Genomic DNA, 10,157 nt, shown 5'->3' on the forward strand with positions numbered 1-10,157 from the left:
AGTTCCTCATAGACTCCTGAAGGTTAAACAGAACCCTAGATGGGAGATAGAAAGTATCCTCCATGAGAATATGCATTACATCACTGAAGTGTTTAATGAGTTTAGTAATTATTTAAATAGAATTCTGACAGGTATGAGATAAATCTCAGAGTTGTTTTTATTTGCATTTCTTTGATTGCTAAGGATGTTGACCATTTTCTTAAATGTCTTTCAGTCATTTTATTTTTAAGTTCTTTTTATCTTACTGTTGAGAGATGTGTTCATGGGTTTTGATGTGCATCATAGCCAAGACAAAGCTTTACAAATGACTTAAGCTCAGGTTTGTCACGCCCACCTCGTCCAGCAAGGATGACGCGACCACTGGAGCTCTTCTCACTGCAGTTTTATTCAGGACCTTTTGACAATTGTAAAATTTCTCTTTTCCTCTCTCTCTCTCTCTCTCTCTCTCTCTCTCTCTCTCTCTCTCTCTCTCTCCCTCTCTCTCTCTTTTTCCTCTCTTTTTTCCTCTCTCCCCGGGCAAACCTCTCCCAGCCCTTAAGTAGGCCTGGGCTGCCAACCTCAGATTGCCAGGTGGGCACTGCCCATAGGTCCACGCATATGCAAGCAGCTGACAGTCATTGCATAATAGCATAAGTCAGGCCTAGTTGATATTAGAAGTTGATTATCACAGAGAGCACTCGCTTTCGGGATTGCAGAGGGCGGGAGCCAGCACCATCATGTGCGACTCCACGCAGCTCTCTACACATAGCCAACAGGTGTGACTCCACGTGGCTCTCTACACAGGTTAAGATATTTTTGTTAATATCTTTGATGTAAAAATCCTGGGGAAATAATCTAAAATTTAGAAAGGCTCATAGTTAAGTGAGGAACTCGTTGAGATCAGGAAACAAGAACAAAGCAGCCTGGTTATTATTTGCTGACATGCCTTTCTGGGTAGCATGGGTTGGTGATAAAAGATGATGATTAATTTCTTATGCCCATTTCTTCCTTCTGCTTCCTGGTATAAAATTCTGTTGACAAATGGATATGCACCCTAAGTATTTAAAGTAGAGCTGACTGATTGTTTTTCATATGTAATAGTTTAGATTTGTGATTCTTCTAAGATTTATTATAAGGTTACTTTGTGAGACAAATAACATAATAATTGGTCCTTTCTTTGTAATCACAAAATGCAGGCTACCAGCAAAAGAACTGACTGAGAAAAATACATTACTTGCTTACACTCTGTTAAGGTACAAATAATTGCTTGAATATGAATGTTTGTGTGTTCTATAATAATTTCTTTTTTGCCTGTAGTACATAAAAATTTTTAATCATGTCAGGGATATGAAAAAAAGCAGAAGTATGAGAATTACCTGTGGGAATGAATTTTAAGGAAGTGAAATAATGGTGGAGCACAAAAGTGAATCAGCATGAGTTTATCTATACAGGCACACTACATAAAGAGTCTCTATTTTACACCAAAGTTTGTACAGTTAAACAAACTGTCAAAAATTTGTTTGATTGAATTGGCTAAAGCATTTGTCAAAAGATGACACACTGAAAAGTGTCTGGAGATGCCTGATATCCCTTGACTTAGTGTTGATAAAGAGATTTTAAAACTCAGAAGTTTTTCAATAACAAAATTTATTTGCCATATAAAACTTAATCCTCCACATTGGGGAGGCACAGATACATTTCCTTTACCAATAGCATAATTATGATAATAAAAATGTTAAGAGAGGCACCACCAACACATTAGAACAGTTTTGTTATTACTCTAGAGCCAAAATTAGGATTGGAGCTACTGTTACTCATTTAAATGAATTGAATACAATAATTTAAATTGTGTCCTATAATACCCAGGGTGAAGTAGTATTAAACCATCATAGGCAAGGAGAACATAGTTACCTTATGTGGGATTCCTCTCTGTATGCGGTGATTATGTTTTGTTACTATTGGTTAATAAAGAAGCTACTTCGGCCTATGGCAGGGCAGAATATAGTCATACTGAAAAAGATATGTAGAAAGAGTAGGTTGAGTCAGAGAGATAGGGCATGTAGCTGTCCAAGAAGCAAGTGGTAACAAACTATGAGCCTCGTGGTAAAATATAAAATAATAAAACTGGTTAATTTAGGATATAAGAGTTAGATAACAAGAAGTATGAGCTAATAGACCAAACAGTGTTGTAATTAATATAGTTTCTGTGTGATTATTCAGATCTGAGCCATTGGGAATGAATGAGCAGTCTCCGCCTACAGTTATCAGAAAGGGTGACATAAGCAAAGAAATGCCTATAAAGGTCTGATTTGCAATGGGTAGCGATTTTTGTGGTGCCATGGCACCTATGCATTTGCAGTTGTCTGGGAATGAAATAAAATAAGTCTACTAAACATTTGGTTGGTTTGTATAAGAAGAAAAATTCTCAGGAAGAAATGAAAGACTACATTGGATCATGGCACCAGGGGACCTGGGCTCATGAACTAATTTCCATACTTGAGCCAGTTTTCAAACTCAGATACCTATGATGAAGTAATGATCTGATTCCCTTGAAGAATGACCTTGTCAAAATTCTTGAGTTTTATTGTTAGCATTTCTCTAATCCTTCAAGAGACGTGTTACAAGGGTAATTGTTGAGATCCAGGCAGACCCAAGAGTTTCCCTAAGATTCTGATGCATGAAGCAGGGACATGGTTCCTTGAGTAAAAGTAGGAACATGCTTGAAAGAGCCAATAAAAACCTGGGCCCAGAGCTTTGGTAGGAAGTTACAACTTTATCCTGTAAGCTCAATTCTTTTTATCCTAAGGAGCTGTGGTTATCAGTCCCTTCCATGGTCCTCTTCCTTTGGATGCTGCCACTGAAGACCAATCTATTGGTACAGGTCAGTAATTACACTCTGGGTGGAAATAAATAATGATAGTTTCCAGGGTTGATTCATTAGCAGTTTTCAATGTGTGAGTCATGACCCTTTTGAGTGATCAAACAACCCTTTAGCAGGAGTCACATATCAGATATTCTGGATATCAGACATTGACATTAGGATTTATTACAGAAACAAAATTACAGTTATGAAGTAGAAACAAAAACTATTTTATGGTGGTGTTTATCATAAGAAAAGTAACTGACTTAAAGGGTTATAGGATTAGGAAGACTGAGAACCACTGAACATAGATTTTGAATTGATTCTAATTATAATGGACTCCAAAGATCATTGTGGCTCCCCTGTATATGTAGAGGTTTATGGAGGTCAGATGATTGATAGATTTGTGACTAACCGCCAACTCACATCACATCCAGTTAATTCACAATTCATCCTGATTTTTCCCCCAGTTACAGAATGCATATTTGGGACAGACATTCTTAGAAGTGGACAGAATTCACATGTTCATTTCCTGATGTTTGGAGTGGAAGTTATTATGGTTGGGAATGCCAATTGGAAACCACTGGAGTTATTCTACTAGGAAAAATAGTGAACTAAAACCAATATTGTAAATCTGTAGCAACTGCAGAAGTTAGTGTCACTTTCAAGGACTTGAGAGACACAGGGATGTTGATTTCCACCACACCTCATTTTACTTTTCCTATCTGGTCTGTGTAGGGTCTGTGTAGGGTCTGGTTTGTGAGGGTCACTCCCATCTGGTCATGGAGTGACGCTCACAAACTTATTCAATTGTGACTCTGATTGCATCTACTGTACCAGATGTGGTGCCCTTATTTGAGCAGATTAACATTTCACCTGGTATTCATACATGGTATGCAAGGCCCTTTTTAAATACCTTATTTTGGGGAACCACCAGAAGCAATTAGCTTCCAGGAGGCAAAGCCAGCAGTATACATTCACAGTTTTACCCCCTTGATATATTAATTCTTGAGCTCTGTGTCATCACTTAGTTTAAAGCAGTCTTTGCCATCTGTCTCTTCCATATAATCACTCTGATTCTCTATATTGATAATGTTATACTGTAGTAGCAGTCTGCTTGTTTGTCCCCATCCATGTAGCTCCAAAATAACCATGCAGAAACTGTATTAATTAAATCACTGCTTGGCCCATTAGCTCTAGCTTCCTATTGGTTAACTCTTATATATTAATTTAACCCATTTCTATTCATCTGTGTATTGCCATGTGGCAGTGGCTTACCAGTTAAAGTTCTGGTGTCTGTCTCCAGTGGGGCTACATGGCTTCTTTTAGACTCTACCTCCTATCTCCCAACATTCAGTTTAGTTTTACCCACCTACCTAAGTTCTGCCCTATCAATAGGCCAAGGCAGTTTCTTTATTCATTAATGGTAATCACAGCATACAGAGAGGAATCCCACACCATTATACTGATTGAACCAAGTGAGCAGGAGGTAGTCAGTGCTTTGGACTTGATAACACATATACAGATGAACAGATGTGAAACAAATATAAACAAAATTTAAGGTCCTTCTAATTCAGAGAAAAAATTTATGAATCCAGTGTTTTGGGGCAGTCAGAGATATTTCTTCTAAAGTAAAGGACACATTTTTGTGCTTGACCCCTTCCACCACTGTGAAATAAGCACAATATTTACTGGGTCTATACAGATCATAGAGACAGCGTATTTCTCATTTTATGTGTACTCTAGCATATACAAATAATTTGAAAAGCTGATGGCTCTTAGAGCATCCTGGAATAGGAGAAGGCTCTTCAAAAGGTCTTGGCCACTCTGAAGGCTGCTCAGCCACTTGAACCAAATAATCCAATAGACCTGACAATACTTGATGTGTCAGTGGTAGACAGCATAATTATTATGGAGACTTGGAAGACCCCCTTTATGTATATCATAGAGGAAACCTTTAGCATTGTGAAGCAAGACTCTTCCATTATCTCAGATGAGATACAGCTTTTTACATGCAATTGGGACTTAAGAAAACTGAACATTTAACCACCAGTTTAGCATGCAACATGAGCTTCCCTTCATTAGCTTGGTACTAACTGAATAATGAAGTCATAAAATAGAGTATGCACACACCAATCCGTTAAATTGAAAAGGTACATATATAATCTTGCCTGAGAAGTTTCTAAGAGCACATTAACTACATGAAGAAGTTGCCCAAATGTACAGATTCTACTGTTATAATGCCTTTTCCTCCAGTGCATGTAATATCGTCTCATGGGCTGTGCCCTCTGATTGAGGGAGAAAGAATAGACAAGAACAATGCTTACCAGTGAGCCTGTATTTTATGCAGGCACTATCCAGCAATTGAAACCTGTACATTATAACTACCTTTTGGAACAATCTAGAAAGACTGGTAAAGAAAAATCTCCATAGTGGGCAAAATTTTGGGTGGTACACATGGTTGTACATTTAAACTGGAAAGAAAGTGGCTGGATGTGTTTTTATTTCCTGATTAATCAGCTGTAGCCAATGTTTTCCTAGACTGTCAGGGACTTGCAAAGAACGTGATGAGAAATCTAGTGAAATAGACATTTGTTTGAGAAATGTCTTCTTGAATGAGTCAAAGATTTGAAGATATTTTTATCTCAAAAGGTGACTTCAGCTGAGGAGGAATTCAATAATCAAGAAGGTAGGATAACCCGTTCTGTCAACATTTAGCCACATTACCTGGTTATTCCTCTTATTTCCCAATGGTCCCACAAAAGTGCCCATATTGGAAGAGATGAGTCTTATTCATGGTGTATGTTTCCACTCATCAAGACTGATCTTGCAATAGCTGATGCTGAGTATCACATATGCCAACAACAGACCCAACACTCAGCCCACAACATAGCTTCACTCTACAGGGTGGCCATACAGTACCTGGAGACAAGTTGACAATAATAAACCAATTCTTCCATAGAAAAGGCAATGCTTTGTCCTTACTGAAAGAAATGATTAGTCTTCTTTTGAATTCAAATTTTCTGCACTAATGCATGTGGCAAAATTATCATCCCTGGACTTACAAAATGTCTTATCCAGTGTCATGATGTTCAAAAAATTAATGCTTTTGACCAAGAAATTTACTTCACAGCCAGGGAAAAGCTAATGTGGGCCCACATCTCCCATAGCCAGGGTACACAGAACCAGAAATCAAGGTGTATAAATGGGAATATTTCCAATCATTAACACATATAATGACCCACTAGGGCAATCTTTATTTCCTGTTCTAGTGACATTAAATTCTGCTGGCCTAGAAATTTTGCTTCCAGATTTGAGAGTTCTCTAGCTGGGAAACATAACAAATAATTGATTGAATTGGAAGCTCAGACGTTCTTTAACCACTTTGATCTTCAGATGCCCCTAATCAAACAGACTGAAATAAGAATATAACTGTTAGGATGGGTAATTTATCCAAACTACCTTGTAAAATTGTCTACTTCTCCACAAAGGAGGTGTATGTGTGTCCCTACAAATGCTAAGGCAAGCAGAGCGATATTCTGTAAGAGTATTTCTGTAAGAAAAAATCCAGTTCAACACAATCTAGGTTGTATTTGTTCAAACTTCCGGAGTCTGACTTCGAGCAGTGTAATTTTCATGTATTTAAGCACAGTAAAATTTTAATAAAAGTTTTCTCATGATGATATTTACAATAAAGCTTAAGTTATGACTACCTTGAAACTCTTTTGCAAAGTACATGTCTTTTTCAATCTACCTGTGACCACTACCATAAGAATGGGTTCTACTGACTCAGAAGCCATACTCAGGATAAAGGCCTCTGGTGGAAGGATCAGGGAAAAACAGATTAACAGATTTTTGCAAGTACATGGAACCTCTTTCATAAGAATGGGCCTTGTGATTGGGAAACAGTGCTCAGGGGTCTGGGGAATTCTGGTGATTCCTGGCTCTACAGGTAGCCAAAGATCACAAGTTCATTAACTATATCCAATTCTAGTTTTCCAGGCAGCTATCTGTGTACACAGGAACTGTGCTCTCTACATCACAGTCCTGATCTAGTTCCTCTTGTTAGCATTGATCACCTCCCTGGAAAAACATACTTGACATTGGCTCAGACAGTGCGGTTTTACTATGAGACAGCCAAATCTTATTTTTCCTTTTTTATTGATTTTATTGAGCTATACATTTTTCTCTGTCTGCCTCCCTTCCCCTTCTCTCCCCTTCAAACCTCTCCCATGGTCTCCATGTTCCAAATTTACTGAGGAGATCTTGTCTTTTTCTGCCTCCTATGTAGATTAGCCAAGTCTGTGAGTTTCATTCAGAGAATAGGAACTTAAGGAGAGAAACCCTCCTTTCCTGTTCTTCCTGGAACAAGCTGTTGCAAGCTAAGATTGTGAATTTGGTACTCTAGACAGTACCTGTCCTTGAAGAAGCTACTGAGCCCTGCTTAGGGCAGAACACTATCTTCCAAAGTTTAGAGGAGCAAATATTTCCTGCTCTCAGACATGGCATTGGGATACTTCACTTTGAACGGTGTGTCTGATGAAAACATATATATCTATATCTATGCACACACACACGCAACACACACATAAACACGCACACACACATATATGCATACACATATGAATAGTACCATAAGGATTGTAAGGATATATATTCAGTGCACCATATAAATGTGTTCACCAGATGTAATAATGCAATAAGGAAATTTCTGATTATTGTAAAATATTTGAAATAAAAATGATGAAAAATAACATTAAACAATCAGTACTAATATTTTAGTATCAATTTCTCTTTATTAGGGTATGGTTCAAACATAAAGGTAAAGCAGTACATTATCCATAGTCATTAATTTATCAGACTATGACAATCAAAGGCTCTGTCAATCATGTACAACTCAATATATATGTTCTACATAAAGCTAACTTGTTTGATCCATAATTTTCTCATAGCTTTTTTCATTTCCTGATTTCTCAGTGTGTAAATAACAGGATTCAGTACAGGAGTGATAACAGTATAAAATACACCAAACACCTTATTGCTTATAAAACTACCAAATGGCCAGGCATAGATGAAGATACAGGGTCCAAAGAACAGAGTGACCACCATTATGTGGGCAGACAATGTGGACAGAGCCTTGGAAAGCCTGCCAGGTGATTTGCGCTTTACAGTGACCAGAATGACAATGTAAGAAAGGACAAGAGGATGAAACAGATAAAAGACAGCAGCCCACTGTCAGCAATGACAAATAACTCCAGAGTGTTTGTTTCAATACAAGCAAGCTTGATTACCAGGGGGAGATCACAAAATATGTTATTTACAATATTGTGGCCACAGAAAGGCAAATTCACTATCAATACCATCTGACTCATGGTGTGTATGAAACCAATTGTCCAGGAAAGTAATACAGATGCATGCAGCAACCTGTGACTCATAATTGTCCTGTAGTGCAAGGGTTTGCATATGGCCACATATCTATCAAAGGCCATGACTATCAAAAGTGTCATTTCAGCACCTCCAAAGAGGTGCATGAAGAACATCTGGGCCATGCATCCCCATAGAGAGATGCTCTTGTGTTCTGCAAGCAAGTCTCTGATCATCTTGGGTGTTGTGACAGTGGAAAGACACATGTCCAGAAAGGAAAGGTTTGCAAGAAGAAAGTACATGGGAGAACGAAGGGTAGAATTAGCTGCCACTATGGTTATAATGAGACTGTTTCCCACCACAGTTGCACCATAGATCAAAGAAAATGTCACAAAGAAGAAAATCTGAAGTTGCCAATCTCCAGAAAATCCCACTAAAATAAATTCTGTCACAGATGACCCATTTTCATAATCCATTAATTCAATTCAGAAGCTTCTGGAAGTTCTTTCAATGCAAGGAGATAGAAAACAAAAGCAAGCTATAGTTACTGTTAGCATGTTTATATTTTTTGCTATCTGTTAATAATATCAATTGATGATTTGAAAGCATACAATGTTTATCATATCAACATATCAGAGTATAATTAAAATGATTTTAGCATCACATGTTAAAACAGCATTTATGCAACATAGAAAACATTTGAAAAAATAAAAATTCTATTATTTAATGTTATCAAATGATATATTTTAGTAAATCATTATTTTCCCATACGTTTGTTCACATTCAAATGAAAATAAAGATTATATGGTAATAGCTGTTTATTTTGTCTCTAATATATCAATCTCATTTCACTGAATTCATCACAGTTAGGTGATTCAAATATAGAAATATGCAGAATTGTACCAGTAAATACATTGCTCTGTATTTCTGAAGAGATCAACAAAGATTATTTAGTGTTGTTCCAACAAAGATGCAGGTTAGAATTCAATTTGTACAAGGAAACCAATCTTCAAATTCATTAATATAATTTTTCCTTTTAATCTTTTTTGATATTTTATGAAAGTCTCAATAATATCTCAGACTCAGATTGTTTTACACTTTTATTTTGAAATACTTCATTGCAAAAATACAAAGAAGGACTGTTGTGGAAAATGTATGTTTACATACTCTGGTTTAGAGCAAATAACAAGGTGTCACAGTTTCATGTATAAATTCTGCTTGTATTACAATGTTAAAAGTTATACCATCTTAACTTGGCATTCTAGGCATCATTCATAATTTTTTGAGTAATATAACATTTTTAATTACAGTAAAGTGTTTGTAAGTGTTAGACTTATTCTAAATATTTAATGGACATTTGAGAAGTTCAGTGCTCTTAACAAACACATGATGCAAGAGTATTATTGTTGCCGTGTATATATAAGGAAGCCGTGAAGCACAATTTATTGACATTTACAATTGCATAGCTATCATAAATGAATACAAGTGATTAAACAAGTCAACCAGATAACAGAATCTTGGTTTATGCCAACATACCTCATGCCACCAGAATGGAAAGAATATATTTAATTATCAAATTGATAAATATTCTTAGACCTCATATGCCTCATATGAATTTCTAACAAAATACAATTCAACGACAAATAAATGTCTTAAAAATATTATTAACTATCACCGTTCTTATGTAACCAAAATCTATTATGCAGAGAGCTTATAATCTAGAAATACATGACTTTAAAGGAAATAAGCTATATGAGAAAAGCCTCAACTTAGTGCATGACTTATGCAAAAACAAAATTAAGATTGTCTCCATGTGACACCTTCAAAACTAAAATAAAGTTTATGACCAGTAAACCAAAAAGTTTGTGATATGGGTAACCTATAAATATCTATAAAATGAGATGTGTTAAGTACATCTTTATAGTACTGTCCCATTGCTTGAATTCAAATACAT

General features: G+C 36.4%; 1 pseudogene; it reads right to left on the minus strand.

Moving 5' to 3' along the window:
• Window positions 1-5,836: 5,836 nt before the first annotated feature.
• LOC130884729 (olfactory receptor 4L1-like) lies at window positions 5,837-8,679 on the minus strand (annotated as a pseudogene).
• Between the last annotated feature and the right edge of the window lie 1,478 nt (window positions 8,680-10,157).

The sequence above is a fragment of the Chionomys nivalis genome, chromosome 12 (genome assembly GCF_950005125.1).
Source record: "Chionomys nivalis chromosome 12, mChiNiv1.1, whole genome shotgun sequence".
NCBI lineage: Eukaryota > Metazoa > Chordata > Mammalia > Rodentia > Cricetidae > Chionomys > Chionomys nivalis.